The 9,861-nt window shown below is 35.1% G+C and overlaps 1 protein-coding gene across 1 annotated transcript in view; it reads left to right on the top strand.

The window, feature by feature from the left end:
- Positions 1-4,177: 4,177 nt before the first annotated feature.
- The window catches only part of LOC145667044 (BTB/POZ domain-containing protein 6-like), a 53,619-nt gene continuing 47,935 nt past the window's right edge, over positions 4,178-9,861 (top strand). The window contains exon 1 of the mRNA XM_081734737.1: positions 4,178-4,280. The gene's annotated coding sequence lies outside the window, so the exon portion shown is untranslated. The remainder of the gene's footprint in view (positions 4,281-9,861) is intronic.

Raw genomic sequence — 9,861 nt, 5'->3', positions numbered from 1 at the left:
TACATTTTAACTTTTTCACTGATGGCCATTTCCCTTGGTTTGCATGCACTTGAATGGGAATGTTACCTTTAGGCTTAGTTACCGTAAACGTTTCTGACCGATTGTTTACAAACAAAGCGCTTGCCACGTACAACACAATTCGCTGGATAGGCCTACACTTCAAACTGTTAATTTGGAGCTGTTTCTTACTACCGTACTCGAAGTTAGTAAAGTCGGAATGGATTTGCAGCACAAAAATGCAATTCGCGTTCGGCGTGTATGGTACCAAAGACAGATTTGAATGCATTAGGTCGCGCAAGACCACTTGCCCGCGACGTAAGAGCAACAACACTGTAATTAAATCATCACACAAAAACAACAATTCAACTCTCAAGCCTTCCCTGGCTTCTCGGAGAGGGTGGGTACGCGCATTCCCAACGCTACCATTCGTTGTGTGTGAACCATCGGCATCCCTAGCCGGTAAATCAATAACGCTAAGTATACTAGAATCACAATTGTCTACAGATACACATAACGAGCTTTTGCTTACTGCTACTTCCACACTACGTATTTCCTTTTCCTGACTGTCACTAACTCTCTGACTTATTAGGCATCTACCTTCCGCGATGTGAGCCGGCGCAAATTCAAGAGTGTTTACGATTTCACTTTCGCCTTGCACTTCTTTGCGATTAAGCCGTGCCGTCTGCATGCATTCATGAAACTCAACGAGGCTTTTCTTACATTTTGCTACACTATTTTTAAACTCGGCAGTTCCGGAATCAACCTGATTGGTTACCTCAATTAATCCAGAGTGTACCTCAGTTAAGGAGTTATTCATCACTGCAATTTTGTTCCTCAACTCATCAAATTTATTATCAAATCTACTATCACATATCATTAAATCATTTGTTGATCCTGTTATAGCCTGCTGGAATTCACCTACTAATCTATTTATCTTTTCACTGTTGTTGTCTAGTTTCTGTTCTAATTTTAGCCCAAATTTATCAAAATGTTTCTCTAATCTATTGAACTGCTTTTCTAATAATGCCTGAATTTGTTCCAATACAATACCACTCTCCATATTTGCTCAACTTACAAGTAACCAAATCACAATGTAAAACATGCAAAAAAATAAACACTTGACTTCAATGACGTAATATAAACAAACACTTTTCTACAGCTAATGTAATTTCAATTGCACAAAACTTACTTTAAATTTTCACTTAATGAAGTGTTTCAATAGAAAATTGACACAAACATGAACGAATATCTTACAAAAGGCACATTTTTTTTTTCATTCCTTACTTTCTAAGGTGCATATGGATACAATTGTGTGTGTGTTTGTGTGTGTATCTGTGATCAGCTGTTCGATATGTTCGCTTATACGTACTCTAAAAGTTGACGGAACAAAAAGTTCGCGAACAAACAACAAGATGTTTTAATTTCGCACGAAACAAATTATGCTAATGATATTTCTGTGGTAATTAAATTTACTTTCTGTTTTCTTTTTCAAATCCTATTCATTATATTCTTTTTCTTTTCTTTCTTTTCACAAGTTGAAGCGATCTACGCATGATTATGCACCAAGTTAACTACTTGTGACTACGTGATTCAAATGTTTACTATTTTCGTATTTTAATAAATGAACGCTGAAATAATTAAATACAGTTCTATCCGAAGATTGAAGTATGTCCTGTCACGGTCGCCATTTCGGGTGTAATCGTTATTTACGTCGTGGTTCGGAATAACTTTTATCTCTCATATATTCCCCCTTTTCTTAGTTGTGATTCCCAGTTACGCCATGACGAATACGATTACTGCCCATGCCTACAGTTTCAACTTACGATGACTGGGAGCATGGCAAATGAAAATGTAAGCAACGTAAAGTTTGTTGTTAAGCTACACGTATAAAGAAAATTAAATATTAAACATATGACAAATGATAAAATCGCTTTTCAATAAAAGAAATATAATATTACTATATGAGCATAAATATTACATGTATTTACGTTTTCAATATATTCACAATTAACAATTTAGTACTAATGATACGATGGTGGCGTGGCTTTAATAATAAATAATGTGGTGGCTTAAAATGTTAGTAAACTCACGTGTTTCTTCGGCTAGCCTGTCGATGTTGCGCCTTCGATGTCCTGTATTCGGGTATATCCGCTTTTCTGAAGTTGAAGTCCCAAGGTTGAGTCCCAATCGTTTCTTCTTCACTAAGTTTTCCGGGTAACGCTGTGCGTATGTTACCAACTTCACAACCTCGATCGAATCGTGTTTTGAAGCTCCGCTTACATTCACAATAATAAAGGATACTCCAATTGATTAGTAGTATGACAATGTTCTCGTGAATAACTATTACGTTTAACTTCCAACACTAATTAATAAACTGTTAAACTGATAGTGCATGCCTCTTTATCACAATCGAGCTACAACTCAAAACGAACGGGCTACATTCTAAGCAGCAAGGTACGCTGCTCTTCGGAGAAGGGCGCGCTACGACGCGAAAACTGGGAGTAAGTAGGCTCCCTCAAACTGTCCACTGTAGACTGAATGCTTTTTCCAATTCACTGTCATATACATGTTCTCGGGGCTGGAGCTTTCCGGTGATGACGTATGATAACAAGTTCACACTCTTTGGCTGAAGAAGTGCGGACATTTTAAATAATCAAATCAGCGTTGAGCAATGACAAGAAGTAAAGTGTTTTTGCGACTTTCCCGTTCTTCTGGACTCAGAGAGCGTTCACAAAGGAAATCACTGTCTCTGCGACGGATGTCCATATATGGTCACAAAATCTTGCCCGGGCTCACCAACACAGACGAAGAGACATACCAAAGCGATGACAAAAGGGTTTCTAGAACATTTGGATCTATACGAGGGTTGGTTAATAAAGTTCAGAATAAGTCTATTTTCCCTATATTTCTTTTAAATCGCAAAAATGAGCTGTAGGACGGTAACAAGGGAATATATTACTGCTACTGTATCCACTATATACAAGAAATGGATTCAACTATTATAGAAATAGATGGATATCGTTAGATTTCCGTAACATGTATATTTAATATCCCACACAAACTTATAACAACTAGAAATCATAAGGGGGTGGCTAGAAAGAGAATGTGATAAAATAGGAGTCGTGATAAGAATTAGGTTGAGAACCACTGACCTAGTGTCATGTCTATATTTCAAGGAGACTCCTTTGCAATAAGACACGCCTTGTTATATATTAAAAAATTTAATCTCAAATATACTTGTATTTGTACGGAGGCGTTAAGTGTCATAAAAGTATTAAATAACTCTAATTGGTTCTCACAAAATTCTTGAAATATAATGTTAATTAAAAAATTATACCACACATTAAAAAATAACAACTTTATAAATACATTATTATATACAAGAGCTCACGTACAAATACAATGAAATGAAGAAGCAGACGGTATACATGAAAATGCATTTCTTTTGGGAACAAATACTAATATCAAAATTCCTTTCTGTAACTTTAAGTATCTTATTATGAATAAAATGAAAGGAAAGATCACTCAGTGGAAAAGGAAAACAAAGAAGGATCTGGAACTCACTATTGGAACCTTACAGATATAAAAGAGGAAAATATATGGGATTCACTAAAAACCTTGACAAGATCAAAATTAGTTTTATGACATCGAATAACCTTTAACACTGCCTTAACTCCTACTAAACTCAATGTATTACGAAAAAAGAAACAAGTTATTGCTGATGTGGAAAGAAATATGCACAATAAACCAATTATTTTCCAATGTGAATTGCTTCAACTAAAACGAAATACCTTCACTAATCATATTACAACGAAAATGATTCTATATACGAGAAATTGGGGTTTAATTAAGAAATTACTGTAATTTAATCAAGAAAATAATTTAACTCTATATATAAAAAAAAAGCTCTAACAAGCAGAGGGTTGATCTTCAACATAACTGTATATCAAACCACCTTAAATCAAGCAAAGGAATGACTGTGATATCTCTATTTACCCTATCTAATACAAAAATTATTTTCAGAACCATAATGTTCATAACATAACGTATAATTGTTTCTCGGTTATTCCATTGTACAATGTTTACTGTAAAGAGATAAACTAATTTCCTATCATTATAATTATAAACACTTATCACATCAATAGGGAGAAGGCTACGGAATCGGAACGTTTGGGCCTATGAAAATGGTGTCCTATGGGAAACCGAAATGAAATGGAATATATCTTTTGAAAAGGTTCAAGGAGAAAATACATAATTTAATCATAATCTGCTAAAATAAGGTAAAAATTAGTTTGAAAATTGTGTTGATGTGATATAGAATGGCGCGTTTCAAACTACAGATCTTCTAATTAAATTTATAAGTATCTGTATAATCAGTATATCAACCAGTTCGATATTTTAAACAGCAGTTTCTTAGAGTAGATTAGATTTTATCATTTTTTAAACCTTGTTAGCTTCAATATGTGTTAACAGTTGCAGAACTTGCCAGTAATTATAGAAATGCATGTATTACTACAGTAAAGTACGAGTAGACAATACAATAGGAATAGATGGAAGTATTAATGCAATAAGTGCATAGCACATAGGAAATAGTAACACAGATCACATAGCCTAACGGCAAGATTGGTAACTACGTGGAAAAACAAGCGTATCAAGTTCGTCGCGCTTGCAGTGACATCTAACTCTCGCTGGCAGGATAATGTAACTACTCACCAGCAGTGTAACTATCCATCTAAAGAATTCACCAATATAAGCAGTAGATCCATAGGCATAGACTAGTTACCAACATTAACAGTGTATCCATACAGCACCTTGACGTAGTTTATAAATAATATTTGCCATTAAATTCAAAATGCAAATATGATGTCCTTCTAGTAGTCCTAATTTCCTATCTTTATTCATCCGACTATTTTAATCGAAGGTCATATTAATAAGAGTTGAAATGTGGTTATTGTGTACCATATTCGTATAATTTAGAAATTGAAGACACTCATTTTTCACTCTATGCTTTAAGTACGAATTCAATAAAATTCAAAGAGAAAAAAATGCTAGACTTGTCTGGCAATCGAATCTTTCCTCTACTCTTATAATGCCGGTGAGCTATCATACAATTCCAGTTCCTCCCCCGTTGGCTCTTCGCTGTCCTGAACATTGAATTAGGGTTAGTCTGGACAGTATACCGATACAGTAAGCTATAGACCGGAATACGACCTCTTGTACTCTCACATTTTCATTGTTCTAAATTCATTGATTTCGTACCTACAAGAGATACAGTGAAAGAAAAATCAAACCTTTTCCCCCAATTTCTTAATAAATAAAGTTATATATATGCACAATAACACAGTTAAAATATAATACTAACACGCTTTCCATCGGAATCATATAGTAAAGCTAAAAATTTCCAAATTAAGGCTGCTAGAAGGTAAATATAGCTATTTAACTTTAATTAATGTTAGGTAACTATTAATACTATAGTTCTAACTATATACATTTATTAAAATTTCATTTAAAATTCTCTTATATCTTGTTTGAGTGCATTGTATTGCCCTTCTTGCAGATAATACAGGTGTTTTTACCAGCGGCGCAAATCTGTCTTCAATATTGGGTGGGTGGGGCGGGAAAGACCGTTCCCATATTTTTTTCTAAGCGTTGTTCAAAATATTTATGAAGTTGAAAAACAATGCTGTGGAGGATCAGGGGAGCAGAGTTGTCTTTAACATTGGGAGGCGGGCAGATTTGAGGCTTATTCTGGGGGGACATCAATTTCATTGCACTTTCCTTTGTGGCAATCGGACACAAATCATCACATTTCTCATCGAAAAACACATTTCAAATCAGATTATTGGGGAACAGTTCCCCTCAGTTTTAAGGTTGGAGGGGACATGTCCCCCTCATTTCCCCGGGATTTGCGCCAGTGGTCTTTACATTCCCAGCTCGCAGGACTGTTTATTTACTTTAAATTTCTCTGTTTTCTTAAAAAGTAATCGTTGTAGATTTTTTTTTTATCCTCTCTCCCTAAGTAAGTAATCAATAAATTTCCTAACAAAGCTTGCTTAAACATGTTGTGTTGAAAACTTTACCGGGAAGCGCGATGGTAAAGCGTTCACGTCTAGTGCATGGGTCTCTGGTTCGATTCCAGTTCGCGCCGAGTTAACTTTGTAGTGGACAAACACCGCGTGCATGAATGTTCTCAGGGTTCTCCCCTTTCCTCACCATTATCACCCATCTCATCATGATTGCATGCCTTGGCGAGCATTAAAAAAAAAAAAAAAAAGCTTACCTGAATTTCAGTCTCACCTAAAACAGTCACTCCTTCCTTGCTGTTCCATAACTAAAAGGTTGACATTTCTGCCAGAATAAATTAAGATAACATTCAACTTGGGAAAATCTACATAGATGTAATAATTACTTTTGCGTTGTTTTGGAATTCTCAAATTATGTGAACATTATCATGGAATGAAGCTCCTGAGCCCGTAGTGATGGAGCTCTAGTATTTGTATAACGGAAGTAAATCATGCTTAGGAGAAATTGACGATTGTAAATAAGAATCATAATTACTGCAGTTCCTTTTATTTAACATTAGTACTATGCACTTATTACACAATAGCAATGGAACTTAAAAGAGCAGTCTTAATTTTACTATCTCAGCCTTATTCTTTCTTTTATTTTCCATTCTTCAATTTACAGATACAAAAACTTTATAAAATTGTCCATGTTTTCCACAACATTCATTTAAGCACTGATAATTTCAAAGTGGAAATAAGATTGCAATACAAATACAGATCCCATTAAATAGGATACAAATCTGTACATTTCACAAACAAATGTGTATACTCAAATATTTATAAGATGTATAGCGTACAAAATATTACACACTTTTTTAACTCAGTAAAGGATAGAAAATCATGGAAATAAACACGAAAGAAAGCAAACCATCAATTTCCATTAGAGGCAACGGTAACAAAAATGTATAAAGCAATAATTACTTTTTGTTCTCAATTTTTTGATGAGTCATAAGTCTAGCAATATTCTGGTACACAGTCAGATTAACATTCAAAGTAGACCTATAGCTCTTCGAGTTAATTATCTGGAGCTATCTTCTTGCTAGTTCCTGGTTTCCACGTCGATAGCTAAATAAGAATATCATTCATATGGGGTAAAGCCCATTACGCTTAGTTTTGTAAGCAGTAACAAAGAGAATACATGCACCTACTGTATCTACAAACTTGTATAATGGTAGAAATAGGCTTGCAATCTAACGATAAATGATTAATACTGGTTACAGATTTCATACATAAAATAAAGAATATTATTTTTTGTCAATAATGACTGCTTCTGTCGTACAGACTGTACAGATACTCGCGTCTTCTATTCACGATTAAGGGACTGTGAAGTAGGTGGAGACAACCGATTTCCTTCTATTTCACACATAGCGTAGTTGAATCGGAAACACTGGTTCAAATCCTGAAGAGTGTACTGACTGCGAGCATTAATACTGACATTCACATTGTTGTCACTATGTGATACAAGGACGTGAAGACTTAAAAGCTTCTAGGAGTAACAACAGAACAGTTATGGTTCTTGTTTCCTTCACGTGAGCGAGAACCAAAAAATAAGGTATTTGTGACTCATCGCATTCTCTCAAATGCAGAAATAAGAGCTATGACGTTTATTCCACCCAATTAATGTTCAGGTTTCTGTATAAGCTTAATGCTTCTGTTCACTTCTGATACCTGTCAAAATAAAGAGCTAATAAAAATAAATGAGATAACGAAGAGATAAAAAAAGAGAATGAGATATATATGTATTTAAATTACTTCGTGGAATTCGATTATGGTAACCTGTCTTATTTCTAAAATCATCGTAATCTTAAAATATAAGATTAGCCAATATTCGCTATTTTTTATTTTAACACATCACACAAAGTAACTCTATTCGAGATTATGAGGGTGCTTAACCACTTTTGACTCATTCTATTGAACTTAGTATTGACAGAAAGTAATTAAGGACATTCATATCTACTTATGTATGCTATGAGGCGCGTCTCCTAATTATCCATATAGCCCAAACACATCTGTTATAGACTTTAATAACTAGTTCAAAGTGAACATACATCTGGTGTTGGAAGGTTCAAGTATCAGCAATTCTCTCATTATGTCATTCAAATTATCGGAACGATTAACCAGCTGTCGACATATAGTAGCCAAAACGTTGTGAAATATTACAGTACGTTTGTTTTATCTTTTCACACTTCCCGCCAGTGCACTTGGTTTTCCTTTAAAGTATTTTCTTCTAGCACTCAAGTGAACGTTTTAATCCAATAGACGTCTTATTGCTTTTGTCGTGTACGTGACGTTAGTTGTCAGTCAGCTCATCAAATGAGGTCATTGCTGTTTGGCGGGTATTTGAAGTGCTCAGTTGCCACAGGCGAATAGGTGTGTTACTGTGATTTGTAAGTGCTGTCGCGTTTTGCTGTTTCCTAGCGTATTGTAACTGTCAACTTAACCGTGGCGTGGGAACAATGCGTTTGCAAACAGATCCACCCTATAGGCGGGAAGCGTCCCAAGATGAAACAAACGCACTCTAAAGCAATTCCATAGGAGATGGTTACACCAGTCATACAGACTTAACTTGTCTTCGCCTAACTTCTACATATTTGATCCAATGAAGGAAATCTTATTGGACAGAAGAGCCCTCTACCAACAGGAATAACGGGTAAAAGTCTCGGCTCATCTCGATAATAAGCGTATTTCATTACAATTCTTCGGAAGAGTTTAACTTGAAGATCTAGAATTATAACGAAATTTCAGGGACTGGTAAAGAAAAATCATGTGCTTCCAGAATACAGAAGCTTATAGTCAGGTGGCAAATATCTGCTGCCATAGCAGAAGACTAAATAGAAAATAGAACATTAAACTTCAGTCCATACTCTACAGTTATCAAAATTCAATCAGTCACATCAGAATTGAAATAGTGATATATGGGTGTATGGTAATTATATTCTGTACTTACAACCAGTAGTGTGTAGTTTGGTATATGTTGGAATTATTTATCCTTTTCAGCACCGAAGGTATATGAGGCGTAGACCTACATTGGAAGGTGAAAACCGAACCAACATAATGTGTTCAAGTTTCAAATCTTTTCCATGGGAATAGAACACAGTACTCATCACGATATCGAATAGACCAACAGGCAAGCCAATTTCAACTCTAGATTTCAATACTTGTTGAAAGAAATGAATTGCGAGTAAGTAAACGAAATCTAGCGACGAAGATAACAGCGTTTATCGAAATCTTTTTAAATACTAAAATTTAATTCCAGACGCAATAAAAAGGGTAATTTGTAACTTCCCATTGCAAATAATCCAGCTTTCAATATTTAGTTTTGGTGGATAATTATATGCCAACAAAATAAAACAAAAGAAACATATGGGACTAGGATAGGAATTGAAAATAGTATCCATCTTATCGTGCCGGTGCGATAACTAATTCACTACTCAACTAGTCCTGGATCATAAACACATAAACTTTTAAATATCACTTTCACCGTAACAGTAAACCGCAGACAATAATCCGAATCTCAACTCCGTTCCCCTACTTTCGAAATTCCATTGAATTCGCAACAAATGAGGATAATGTAACGAAAATTCTATTGCCCCCTCCTTTCTGATAAATCACAGTACATACCGTTGGATAATGAACCAAAGACTTCAATGTATTTCACTTAAAACTGATTTTAAGAACGAGATTAAAAAGCATAATATGTTTGTAACCCCATCGTCAAAAGTGCCTTTACATCGCCGTGACGGGTATGTGACCGCGCAGTACTCTAAGGAAGGGATACTTGGATCAGGGGCGGATC

The sequence above is a fragment of the Thermobia domestica genome, chromosome 12 (genome assembly GCF_964235325.1).
Source record: "Thermobia domestica chromosome 12, izTheDome1.hap1.1, whole genome shotgun sequence".
NCBI lineage: Eukaryota > Metazoa > Arthropoda > Insecta > Zygentoma > Lepismatidae > Thermobia > Thermobia domestica.
Note: the sequence above shows the minus strand (reverse complement) of the source record. Positions and strands in the feature narration are given on the sequence as shown.